The sequence below is a fragment of the Mus caroli genome, unplaced genomic scaffold (genome assembly GCF_978045245.1).
Source record: "Mus caroli unplaced genomic scaffold, Mus_caroli_1 scaffold_15, whole genome shotgun sequence".
Classification (NCBI taxonomy): domain Eukaryota; kingdom Metazoa; phylum Chordata; class Mammalia; order Rodentia; family Muridae; genus Mus; species Mus caroli.
In genome coordinates this window covers 51825825-51834242 of record NW_028227270.1, presented here as the reverse complement: position 1 = coordinate 51834242, position 8418 = coordinate 51825825, and the positions used below count along the sequence as shown (strand labels likewise).

Here is an 8418-nt window from a genome sequence, read left to right as displayed (position 1 = left end):
GGTTGGTGGTTTAGTCCTTGAGAGCTCTGGGGAGTCTTGTTGGTTGATATTGTTGTTCTTTCTATGGGGTTGCAAACTACTTCACCTCCTTCAGTCCTTCCTCCAACTCCTCCATTGTGGACCCCGTGTTCAATCCAATGGTTGACTACAAGCATCCACCTCTGTAGTTGTCAGGCTCTGGCAGGACCTCTCAGGAGACAGCTATATCCAACTCCTGTCAAGCAGTTCCCAGCATCCATAATAGTGTCTGCATTTGTTTTCTAAGAATATTTAACCTCTAGCCAAATAGCCTTATGGAGGCTCAAGCCCTTGTGTTTAGCACCTTGAGGAGGTGGAGCCCAGTAAAAGGAAATGAGATCACTGGGGAATACTCAGCCCCTTCTCTCTTTTCCTTCCTGCCTCCCATGAGCTCAAAAAGCAGAGGGTAGACTACAGCATCTGGAAAAGTTTAAAAAGCTACTTACCCTCTTTCCGCCATCTTTGCACACCACCACCACGGCACATGTGTTTGCACACCACCACCATGGCACATGTGTTTGCACACCACCACCATGGCATATGTGTTTGCACACCACCACTGTCGTACACATCTTTGCACACTGCCACCATGGTGCACATGAATGTCCTGGAAGATGCTGTCAAGAAGATAAGCGATGCTGAGAAGAGAGGTAAACACCAGGTCCTCATCAGGCCATGTGCAAAGCCATCATTCCGTTCCTAACTGCGATGATGAATCATGGTTTCATGGGTGAATTTGAAATCACTGATGATCACAGAGCTGGGAAATTGTACACCTCACAGGAAGGCTGAGCAAGTGTGGAGCCAGCAGCCATATATTTGACGTGTAGCTCAAAGATCTAAAAGGACGGCAGGATAACCTGCTGCCAACCTGCCAGCTTGGCTCATTGTACTGACAACTTCAGTTGGCACCATGGACCATGAAGAAGCAAGACAAAAGCACACAGGAGGGGAAATACCAGGGTTTCTTTTATAGAGATGTAAGACACATATACAGAAAGCCTCAATGGATTGACTGTGAAGGAGTCAGGGTCGGGGGAGCTAGTTACCTTGGGCATTTTGTTACTGTGACACAAAAGCTGGGTAACAAATCTGATAAGACTGTGTGTTAGCATACCAACCAATAAGGCGTTGCTAGTCATGGAATGTTTAAAGCATCTGCTAAAAGTTAGCAACAAGGTAAGATGACCCACTTGATTCTTGCCACTTTCCCAAACCAGTATAAGCTCTAACAGCGTTCTAAATGCTTATCTGCATACCCACAGGTTAAGTGTAGCTCTCACACCTCACCAAAGAAACCATCACCAAAATCCATAACCCGTCAGAACGCAGAGAACACTGACTGTGAGGTAATCACCCCAATTGACACAATTGATTCAATGTAATACCTGTATCTATGGCTCAGGAACGTTGAAGAAGAGGAGGCAGAAAGAGTATAAGAGCGAGAGGACCAGGAGGTCCACTGTGAGATAGTATCTCCTATACATGACAAGGAATATGAAATATGATCAATGTGCCAGCCTAAATGAGACAGTGGAAGTTGACATGCCAGTGTGGATGAGGGGATCTCACAAGACCCTGCCCCTATATGAAGACCAATTACTGATGGCTGAGCAGGAGAGTCAGTCAGTTTCAGCAATTAGCTTCCTAATAGGTTATTAAATTCCAAACTGTCAGCCCTAAAGACACATACATAGGAACAGCACTAAATAGATCAGTAGGTTGAGGTCTGTCTCTGTCTCTATCTCTCTCTGTCTCTCTCTGTCTCTCTCTGTCTCTCTCTGTGTAATACAATAATAAAGAAGAGATTTGAAAGACACAGAAGGCTTTAGAGGAAGAGAAGGCAATAAAATGATGTAAATACAGTACTCGTGTATGAGATTCTTTAAAAAAATTAAAGAGAAATTAGTAGAGTTTGATTTAGAAGAGAATTAACTTGTATATAATAAGGATAACACTAACTTATATAAATAATTAAAAACATGCTTAGTGAGATGGTTATATATAAATTATATATAAAAATTATATATAAAAATTATATATTTAAAAATATATTTAAATTATATATAAAAATTCAATGACAATATAATAATAATATACAAGAAATTTCATTTAAATGACCTTAGAATATATCTAAAAGATCATTTTTGAAATCTATACATACAAAACCTGGACACATAAAGAGATTTTTAAAGAAAACCCCAAAGGATGAATAGGTGTCACAGTGTCACCCAGAGAGAGACATTCTCTCCAAATACATCTCCAAAGTCAATGCAGCTCTAAACAGAGGTGCAGAGATTTTATGAACTCAGTATCTGGATTATAATACATAAAAAAGAGACAATTCTAGGAATAGCCAGACAACTTCTAAGACACACACACACTCACACGAGAAAAGTCTTGCCTGTGGAATGATCTTACTATGAAGATGCAGTGTAATCTCATAGAACAAGGCAGAGGAACAGTAATGTCCCATACACTACAGCCATGGCCTTGTTGGAAGGATGGGTGGGGAGACAGCTTATCAAGGGAGTGGGAGAGATGGGCTTGCCAGGGCTCACAGAGAAATCATCAACCTGGAGCTGCACCTCTCTGCATGCACGGGAGTTCACTTTATTTTAAATGAAAACAGAATCAACCCAACAAAGCATAATGTGCTAAGAAGAACTTCCAGGGGATGAGTTTTTCTAGTTCTGTGAGCAGAAAAAGGCTCCTCTACCAAGACACCATAGCCTGAGTTGTTGGTTTTGGTTTTTTAAGATAAAGATTCCTTAATTTTTTATTTTTTAATTCCTGGTGCCACTACCACAATTTACAAGGCAATATCCCTGATGTAATGAAAACAAAAAGAAAAATCCACAACAGCTAAAAGGCCTCAGGAATCTAAAGGACACACTACATAGCATTTGTCAATAGCTACACTTTTTACAAATGGCGGCTATGACAGTCCTGAACAAGAAGGGTTTCCTGTTTAAGCTGCAGTAACATTTTATAGTTTCTCAGATGCATTTGGGTCAACTGTCTCAGAGTAAGTGGTCTGCAGCTTTCCTGATGATTTCCTCTTTCCCCGTCTGCTGTTTCTTAACCCTTCTGCTACAGTATCCACAGCCTCTACAACTGGTTCCATAGCAGCCTCCATAGGGACCCCTGTGCTTCTTCCACCAACACTGCCGCCTTCATGGGCCTGAATTTTATTGCTGTTGTCCACTATATTTCCCCAAAGCCACTATAGTTTCCACCACCACTTTAGTTAATGGTCTCCAAATGTCCTCCTTTATCGAACACTTATATCCTTCTCACCCACCACCATGGTTGCTAAATCGTGGTCAACCACCACCATATCTTTCTCTATTACTAAAGCCAGGACTACTATCATAGCTGCCAGCATCAGGACCACAATCATAGCTGCCAGCATCAGGACCACAATCATAGCTGCCAGCATCAGGGTCACTATCATAGCTGCCAGCATCAGGACCACTACCATAGCTGCAAACATCAGATCTAAATCCATTATCAATTGCCTCTATAACTACCATTATTTCCACCATCACCGTCTCCATAACTGCCTCTGCTGCCAGCACCTCCATACAACAGCCTTCCATTCCACCATGACCAAAACTACCACCCCCACCTCCAAAGTTTCCTTCATGACCCATAGAGTTGACAGTTCCACCTCCATGACCTCTTTGTGATCCAGCAGACTGCACCCCTTATTTAGAAAGTGCCTGTCTTAGTTTCCATTGATGTGAAGAGACACCATGACCAGGGCAACTCTACTAAGGACAATATTTAATTGGGGCTGGCTTACAAGTCCAGAGGTTCAGTCCATCATCATCAAGGTGGGAACATGGCAGCATCCAGGTAGGCATGGTGTTCTATATCTTCATCTGAAGGCTGCTAGGAGAAGACTGGCTTCCAGGGAACTAGGAAGAGGGTCTTAAAGCCCACATTCACAGTGCCACACTTCCTCCAACAAGGCCACACTTCCTAATAGCCTCACTCCCTGGCTCAAGCTTCTCTTTCACTTCACAACTCTGCCCACTAACAGTGTGGTGTTTCTGAGCAATTCTATCACCTGTGCCTTGATCATCAAGACTTCCAAAAGCAAATCCTTCTTTCTACTCTGCCTGGATGGTTTCAGTCTTGCCACGCTTTCCAGAGTATTCTCTCAGATCGCATTCTTCTGTGTCTTCTTTAATATCGCCAACAAAAGCTTTCCTCGCTATTGAGAGGGAACCAGGCTTCACAGAGTCCTCTCCAGGAATGGTTCTGTTTGGTACCACTGCATGCCATCCACCGTGAGCAGTCCAGCACACATTGCTGTGTCTACCTCTTCAACACAAGAGTAGGTCACAAAACCAAAGCCCCTGGAACACTCTGTGTAGGGGTCTTTCATGACCACACAGTATCTCAGTTTTCCTCGGTTCTCAGAATGTGTTCTTAAACCATCACTTGTGGTTTCGCCACTGACTTTCTCTACATCCTCACCGTTACTTCTCTTTTGTAACGTGGATAGTGAGAGCTATTCCAGTGGTGTGAGCTGACAGCTCTCTCCTTGGTGCTGAGCTACATCATCTGCTGAGACACTGGCCAGCTTTACTTTGTTTTAGCCATTTATATACTCATTTGTGGAGCGGGCTCTATCCATCCTCAGAAATCTCATCCTTGGTGCATAACACCGCTGATTTTGTATGGTGTTTACCGTACCCTGAAAGCTATCTGAATTGTTTTGAGGCTGCTAACAATTTGTGTGAGTATAATTTTTTAAAAAGATTTTTTTAAACACGAAAAAATCATCTGTTAAAAGAAATTGTGTGAGTCAGATGCCGTTGTTTCTCTGTCTTGCTAAGTCTTCTCACTAGGATACAAACTGTTAAAAATGCACAGCCACTTTGATTAGATGTATGTGTCATAAGTTTTTTTTTTTTAAAGAGGACATACAAATTAATTGTATTTCTGTCTTTAATATAAAAAGTACAAATAAATTAAAAGTTGTGCATTGATATTTATATAAAGTATATTTTTATTCTATTTTTGTAAATTTAAATGACAGTAAAAGCAAGTAATGCTTTATGCATATAGAAATATCCTTTTTTGGTTACTGGCCTAAGGTGCACACAATGAGAATAAAATACGCATTCCCCAAACAAGGGAAACCGGGGGACTAACCATAGTTTCGTTGACAGCTGTAATTTCAGCCTGGTCAGCTGATTTATGAATAAGCATTAGACATGGAGTTATACTGTTTTTCTCTTCAGTTATTAACACACATTTTCGAAGATTTCCCTGTCAGGTGTGTCTCAGCATCATAACACAGTCCCACATTATGTTTATTATGTTAATAATCCCATATTAGTTCTGTTCTCAGTTTCACACACTTGTTAGTGAGGAAGGTCATCTATGGAAAAGCTCCTGTGTCTTTAAAAAAAAAAAACCCAAACCAAAAACAGCAACAAAACAAAATTATTCTGTGTAGAGGTGTGCATCTGATGCTTGGATTTAATCGGGAATCAATGTTTACCGATGCTGAAGGTTCTTGCCACCAATTGGTTTTTGATCTATCAATAAGGAAGCCAATAACCAATGGCTGAGCATGGGATGGGACACTGGGAGTTGTACAGGTAGAACACAGAAAATTGGGAGGAAAAAAGGCCAACCAGCCATATGAGTTTCCAGGGAAATGGCCATTTGGGCCTGGGGTAGCAGGAGAAGAATTAGGAGTGCCCTAAATTGCTGAATTTGAGATGCTGCAGGTGTTTCCTTCTGGGACTCTTTTGTTGGAACATCAAGCACCTTTTTAGCATTCTCACAGTCTGGTGGGACAGCTTGGTGACATCTGCCCTTTGGTGAAGTGTCTTCTCTACTCTTAGTTGTATCTATCACAGCTTATTTAACCTGCTGTTTGTTTTCAGACTATCCAACTTGGTTTGAACTTGGGTCTTTGTGATGTCTCCTGGCTTTAGAGTTCAGGTGTCCTTGAGCTGGTTAAGACCCATCCTTATCTCCCCATGTGTCAGGAAATAAATTCCATGTTCTTCCCCTTGGAATGGAAAGCAGTTGACTTAGATGTAGGACTTCTAAACCTGAATATGGCTGAATTCCTGAAGTGATTCTACAGTTCATGTCCACGTCAGCTCCTTCGGATCACTGCTAAACCTAGGTGAACATTTCCCTCTTTTAGGACTTCCAGGATGTTTCTCACTACTTGAACATCCAAGAGCTTTAGCAGGTTTGAGGGAGGGGGATAGGGGTGGGAAAGGAGGGGGGGGGGGACTCTGTTTAGCAACCTTCCAGAAGAAAAGCACACAGAGTCTGTCAATGTTACCTGGAGGCACACTCCCAGCCCTTCTCACTTCTAAACACTTGCAGCCTCACAGGACCACGTTGGACAACTGGGTTTTGACCCATCTTCTGGTTACACTTGCATAGCAGTGTACATTGTAAATGCCAGTAGGCATTAGTCTCTGCAGTCTTTTATGTTCATATCAAGTCCATACTCCATATTTTGACAAGGCACTTTTGGGGGTGGGGCATTCTTTACTGTCAGCTGAAGACAGGCACCATTTCCCTTTTATATCTATGGAGCATCAGAATAGTCACATGAATCAAAAAAAGAAAAGTTTAGATAACATGCTTGGAGCCATATGATCTTTCTGTACTTAAACTGTGGGAGCTTCCTATAATCGGTTATTTATGGAAAGACACTGGCACTGATTGCAGTCCAGGGAGACATCCACACCAGAAACAACATAGCATTGCTTTGGGTAGGTCTGAGTCAGGAAAGTTGCCTGTGCATAAACAGCTACATTGTATCAATCAGGTAACAGATTCTCTCCATGGTTTGCAGCCAGGTTCTTCTCCATGGAGAGCAGACGATTCAGAGCTTGTCTTTGTTTGTCATCTTTGGAAGTGACATCTGATTGCTGCCTGAAGAGGGTTTTCTCCCTTTAAGGTGAGTGTCATTTCCATTTCCACCTAAGATAAACGGTTGTGAGATAAACTCAAAGGGAATTCCTTCTCCCTTAAGTCTGCACATTTATTTTTCAGAGTGAGGGCTTCCCTTCCTTGCAGATCCATTGCAACGATGAACCATTACAGTTGCTTTATTCACTAGAGCCATGACTTGAATGTGCTCTCTCTGTGTGGCAGATCTGTTTTTATCTTCTGCTTCAGTGATCATAGCACATCTTGTGACATTTTTCAGACATGACACTCATTTTACATCATCTTGTAGCTCCATCCAGAACATCTTTGTATCAATCACCACCCTTTCTCCCATCTTTTGGTGGTGTTTGTACAAATTTCTTTAAAATTAAGTTAATTGAAACATGTATCATGAACCACTTTGAATGGAGAGTATAACTGGAGTATAACTCTAGGCTTTATAAAATCTGGAGTCCTCAAAGAGAACACACCATTGTGAATTACTGTCTTAGGGTTTTCATTGCTGTGAAGAGACACCATGACCATGGAAACTCTTATAAAGAAAAAGATTTACTTGGGGCTGGCTTACAGTTCAGATGTTCAGTCCATTATAGTCCTGGCAAGAAGCATGGCAGACACGGTGCTGGAGAGGAAACAGAGAGTTCTAATCCAGATCCACAGGCAGCAAAACAAGAGAGACACTGGACTTGGCTTGAGCTTCTAAAATCTCAAAGCCCACCCCCTAGTGACACATTTCCTCCAATAAGGTCACACCTACTCGAACAAGGTCACATGCCCTAGTCCTTTCAAATAATGCTGTGGGTCATTTTCTCTTTTTTCCTTCTTTCTTTTTTCCTTCCTTCCTTCCTTCCTTCCTTCCTTCCTTCCTTCCTTCCTTCCTTCCTTCCTTCCTTTCTTTCTTTCTTTCTTTCTTTCTTTCTTTCTTTCTTTCTTTCTTTCTTTCTTTCTTTCTTTCTGTTTTTTGAGACAGGTTTTCTCTGTATAACCCTGGCTGTCCTGGAACTCACTTTGTAGACCAGGCTGGCCTCAAACTCAGAAATCCGCCTGCTTCTGCCTCCCGAGTGCTGGGATTAAAGGCATGCGCCACCACACCCAGCTTGTACGGGGTCATTTTTATTCAAATTGCCACAATTACCTAGCCTTCCCAAGGTCCAGAGTCCGCACTCCATCAAAACTCCATTGGAGGAAGACATTGCTGTCCAGCAAAGAGCTTTCTTCCCACATAGTCAACCGGATTCTTGCTTGCTCTCAGTTCTTGGCTAGAACATTCTGACCCTTTTGTGGAGACATGGGCTTGGGCAGTCTAGGCTGGCATTGAACATTAGATTCTCTTGAGTCCTCCCTCATATATCATCTTCTATAGTCTGTGAACTGGTATTAACGATGCTTGTCACCACACTCTGCACATTCTGATTCTAGCAAGTTTTGAGGTGACTGGAATTCTTGTCACATAAA

The 8418-nt window shown here is 42.1% G+C and overlaps 2 pseudogenes; one reads left to right on the top strand and one right to left on the bottom strand.

Moving 5' to 3' along the window:
* The first annotated feature begins 607 nt into the window (after positions 1 to 607).
* LOC147000897 (small ribosomal subunit protein uS8 pseudogene) lies at positions 608 to 994 on the top strand (annotated as a pseudogene).
* Positions 995 to 6339: 5345 nt separating this feature from the next.
* Positions 6340 to 7095, bottom strand: LOC147000896 (histone-lysine N-methyltransferase SETDB2 pseudogene; annotated as a pseudogene).
* Between the last annotated feature and the right edge of the window lie 1323 nt (positions 7096 to 8418).